Source organism: Taudactylus pleione, unplaced genomic scaffold, assembly GCF_031769625.1.
Source record: "Taudactylus pleione unplaced genomic scaffold, aTauple2 ptg000528l, whole genome shotgun sequence".
Lineage (NCBI taxonomy): Eukaryota > Metazoa > Chordata > Amphibia > Anura > Myobatrachidae > Taudactylus > Taudactylus pleione.
Window position 1 is genome coordinate 351,816 of NW_028284930.1, and position 5,465 is coordinate 357,280.

A 5,465-nucleotide genomic window follows, 5' to 3' on the forward strand; every position below is an offset into this window, starting at 1 on the left:
TTTGGATGCCACCCGGCTGGAAAAAATTTCTGGGGAGAACACTGAATCTATTGCAACGTTCACGCCGCGCTTACCCAGAATCCTGTGATATTTCATCCTAATCTAACTAAAAGATAAGACTCACACTCAGCGGCTTATTTATTAAGCACATACTGGGGGAAATCCTATGAAAACAGACGTTTTAGAGCGATGCCAGCAATATTAAAGCAGACCCTGGATGTATGACGGGGGTTCTGCTAATAAACAAAAAAAACAATAAAAAACAATGGTACGTATTACACTGGCACTAAATAAACTAACTCTGCTCTAATCCATGTATGTCTCCATTGGTAATCATAGAAAATAGGAAGAAAGATGGAATATATTACAATTAAAATACAACGTTTAATAACTCTTTCCACGTCCTCTACAGGGGAGAATAATCCAAATGCTCGTGCCCCCAAATAGGGTATGAAGGGAAATGTAAGGCACATTTTACCACCATACAGTGCAGGTACACAACAAGATACTTAACTAACATTAAATAAGAAATGTCTCCATATAGATGCACATGAAAAATAAGGGTTATGGTATAACATAAAACAAAATGTCTGTGCCTGAATTCACTGTATCATAAAACAAACCAAAATAGATCAGAAAAAATACATTTATTATTTAAAATGACAGTAATAAACCTAATAGAACTGCAGTTCTGAAATACATAAGGTATAAATAATCTGTTCATGCAATACACAATATGGACAAAAGTATCCACACACTAATGAGGATAAGAACTAATGTAGCCCCAAGGCCCTAAAAGATGCAGTCACTGGTGGAAACAGGGTACTGCCTATTCAATGGCAAAGTTCCATTTGTGAAATATTGCTCAATATAATGTTTCAAATACGTAACTCACTCCCTGACCGGGAATCTCCGTATCTCCTCTGACAGAGGCCACTCACCACTGACAAGATAGGTCCAAATCAAGCCAGAATTCAGCAGAGGAAATACAAATCATAAGTGGAACCCAGCCGGAGAGACAAATTCCCGGGGGGAACCGGCAGCATGGATCAGCCTACCGCAGGTAAAATCTTTTGACCGGGAGCAAGTTGTCAGGATGCGGCGTGAGGGACCGCAAGGAATATTACCCAGTCTCCTGTGGTGGATGAATGGCGATGACCAAGTGTACAGACGACGGAAGTGGCAGGTCCCACAGTGCTTAATGGCTTATAGACACACTCAGGTGTGTTGAATGGCCCACAAGCCTATAAGCCATTAAGCACTGTGGTACCTGCCGCTTCCTCCATCTCTACAACTTGACAACTTGCTCTCAGTCAAGAAATTTTACATGCGGTAGGCTGATCCATGCTGCCGGTTCCCCCCGGGGGTTTGTCTCTCCGGCTGGGTTCCACTTATGATTTGTATTTCCTCTGTTGAATTCTGGCTTGATTTGGACCTATCTTGTCAGTGGTGAGTGGCCTATGTCAGAGGAGATACAAAGATTCCTGGTCAGGGAGTGAGTTACGTAATTTAAACATTATATTGAGCAATATTTCACAAATGGAACTTTGCCATTGAATAGGCAATACACTGTTTCCACCAGTGACTGCATCTTTTAGGGAATTGGGGCTACATTACTTCTTATCCTCATTAGTGTGTGGATACTTTTGTCCATATTGTGTATTGCATGAATTGATTATTTATACCTTATGTATTTCAGAACTACAGTTGTGTTAGGCTTATTACTGTCATTTTAAATAATAAATGTATTTTTTCTGATCTATTTTGGTTTGTTTTATGATACAGTGAATTCAGGCGCAGACACATTGTTTTATCACATTTTGGCTTCTTGGAGAATTTTAGGCAGTTATCCCCTTGTGTCAGCTGCCAGATATTTCACTGATAATCTCTATGGTAACAACAGCGCTCCACTATATATTTTTTATGGTATAACATACCTCAGTTAACTCTTTTTCTTCGAGGTCCATAGGGTCCACAGGATATACCTTGGGGTATGTAGTTGAAGTGATCCATTGCACCAAACAGCTTCAGCTTTAAAGCTCCCAGCAGGCATCTGTCCTCCTCCCTATATACCCTGCCCCCAGCCACAGGCATTCAGTTTGTAAACAGGCCTAACGGCAAGAGAGGGATTGTGGAGAAGGAAGTACAATGTACACAAAAAACAATCTCAAAAGTGGCTGCCTTGCACAGCTGTTCAGCTGAGGCGCCATATCTAACCGCCCACGATGGTCTCACAGACCGATTAGAATGTGCTGTCACCTTGTTTGGGATTGGGAGATCAGCCTGTGTATAGACCTGTGAAATAGTCGTACGCAGGCAGCGTGAAACCCATATAATACAAAGGGCCTGATTCAGACCCGGACGCTAAGCTTAGCTCGCTCGCATTGAGCCATTTTTTGCAATCTGCGCATACGTATGAGTCACAATGATCGTGCGCAAAACAGTCATTGCAATGGCAAAGTGCTAGCCCGTAGCCCGCAGTCGGGCCACTATATTGAGTGAGATAGCGCCGTTTGTGGGTGGTAACAGGGGAAGGTGCTTGAAAACGGGGGTGTGGATGTGCGAACGCAGGCATGCCCGACCGTCAGAATGGCGTTTAATGGGTGTGCATAATTAGCAAAGTAGCATTATTGCACACGTGACTGGGTTGTATTTTAGCCAGAACTGCTCGCAATGTTGTGGTGGGAAAAAGCTACCACAAGCACTGCGAGCAGCTCCGATGGCTCTCAATGTTCCTGATTAAACCTACAACTGCCGGAGATGACATGTGTTGCGAGTGGCAAAGGGGCATCTTTATACAGGTGCGTGCACATAGTGAGGCCACTCGCTATTACTTAGTGGGTGGCTTTACGCGACGCAGTGCAAGCACATGATTTAAATAGCCGGCCCCTTTTAGCCAGCGAGCGGACGCAAATAGTGTCTGGTTCTGAATCAGGCCCAAAGATCGAATCTGATATCTTGATGGAGTTGGTACAATCCACGTAAATACGAAGGGCTTGAACCACATCCAGGGAAGCTTCACTTGTAGAAAGGTCTGAAGACTGAAAGGCCGGGACTACAATTTCCTCATTCATATGGAAATGGGAAACAACCTTCGGAAAGGTAACCAGCCCTAGTACGGAGGACAGCTCTATTATGATGAAAAATCAAATATGGAGAGCGACATGACAGTGCAAGTCAGAAACTCTGTGAGCCAAGGAAATAGCGAGGAGAAAAAGCGTCTTCGGTGTCAACCATCTTAAGTCCACCTTATCCAAGTGTTCAAAGGGGGGAGCCTGCAATGCCCTGAGAACCAAGAATAATTCTCATGATGTCACTGGGGGGACAAACGGAGGCTGCAGTCAAAGAATCCCCTGCAAGAATGTTCTAAGGGCAATTCTGCACTGGAACCAAACTGACAATGCAGAAACCTGAACTCTCAAAGTAGCCAGGCGAAGACCTAAGTCTGATCCAGCCTGAAGAAAAGCAAGAGCTCTCGAGACCTTGAAAACCTTAGGGTCATATTTTCTGTGGGAACACCAACGAAAATATGAATGCCAAATCCTGTGATAGATGCAGGCCGAAGCATCGTCTGGATCACAGAAGCAGAAAAACCCTTGGCTTTTAAGACGTAAGACTCAAAAGCCATGCTGTCAAAGCCTCCAGGGCCAGGCAGGAGCTATTAGTAACTCCTGCCGCCTTCCTGCTTGCACTTTTTGAGGACTCTTGGGAGGACGGAGATTGGAGGAAACGGGTATGCCAAACTGAGTCCCACCTCACCGCCAGATCGTCCATGAAGGCGGCTGGGGGATCCTTTGTTCTGGACCCGTACCTGGGGGCCTTGTGGTTGTGACGTGATGCCATGAGGTCCACATCCGGCAACCCCTACTTGTCCACCAGGAGTTGTAAGACGTTCGGATGAAGAGCCCATTCTCCGGCCTGTATGTCCTGATGGTTTATAAAGTCCGCTTCACAGTTGAGGACTCCTGGGATGAACACAGTGTCAGCACAATTACCGCAGCTGTACGCAGTGCTGCGCATGCACTGCTTTTACGGATGTAACATGTGTGCAGCACTGATTACAGCTGCGGTAATTTAGAACAGGCAGGGAAAAGTACCTATTTCCTGAAAAGTTCCACCCGCTGGGTGACCTGGAAAACAGGCACTGTTTGGGGTCATGAGGACGAGTTTGAGAACCTGTGGCATAGAGGATAGCAGCACAAGAGCAGTGGAGGAGAGGGCTTACCTGGTTCCTGCAGATAATTACAGGCAGGAGCACTATCTGGAGCTCCCCATACAGCATAGTCATGGTGCAGAGATGAGCAGGCAGGAAGCTGCAGGGAGAGACATCCTATGGTTGGGAGCGCAGGGGAGAGCAGCTGCTGCTGCCACCTCCTCTTCTGACTGAGGGAAACTTGTCATGTGGTACGCTGTTTTGATCCCTGATTGGCTAAGTCAGAGTCACTAATCCCTCTGTGAAGTCATAGTGCAGGAGGAGGGGGCTGCATTTTTAAAAAGGGGGAAACCTCTATTTTACTAATGTAATAAAATATATAATTATAGTATATATATACACATCACAATGCATGCAGACAGCAGCTAGAGTTGGCTGTAGCTTAGATCAGCTCTGGGCCCAGATGACCTCTCTGGTGAGAATAGAAAAGCCGGGGCTCAGGAGATGGCAGTGTAACTCAGTGCAGGGCCAAGCCCAGAGGCAGCATGGGCCCATAGCAGCCACAGTCTCTGCACCTACCATACCCACATCCTTGTACACAACCCTGGTTTCACACACACCAGCAGACCGCAGGTATTTAACCCATTTATAGATTGTTACATAGGGATAAGATACTTCCCTTCATCTGTCTGCTGCTAGCTACCCACTGTGAGTTAGGACAGCGCTACCTCATAAAACCTTTATATTACTGTAGCTGCTCACAGAGACTCTTTACTCGCAGTCTGACTGACAGTCAGGAAGCATTTGGGGGAGGTAACGAGGAATGACAGCACACAATGCAGGCATGTCGTGACTGTTTTTGGGGCGTGTCACAGCCTGCGTCTGCGATCCTGTATGCAGTGAAAGTGGCTCTGTTATCTCGGTACACATGGCCATTTTGCACGACCATAGGGCCACTCAGAAGGATCTGTGACCAATGCTGCGTCTGTGTGCGCAGATGTTTGGATTAGCAAAGCTGCAGGTGGTTGTCTCAATACATTCCTCAGCACCTGTGACATTTGCATATTTTTGATTCTGTGCGCAGCTGTGATGGTATTAGAGTACGTCTCTGATCAGGCCCTAAGATCTATTAGCTTCCTGAATTTACTATGCTATAATGTCTGATCAAAGCATCTCTCAGTTCATTATAATGTCACTTTAGTTTCTTGTAGACCTGTAAGACCTGGATGGAACACTTGGAGGCAGTATAGTAGCACTTGTGCTAGAGGCTCTTTTCTCCAGAGGCTGGTTCAGAATTACACTGTGGGAAAAC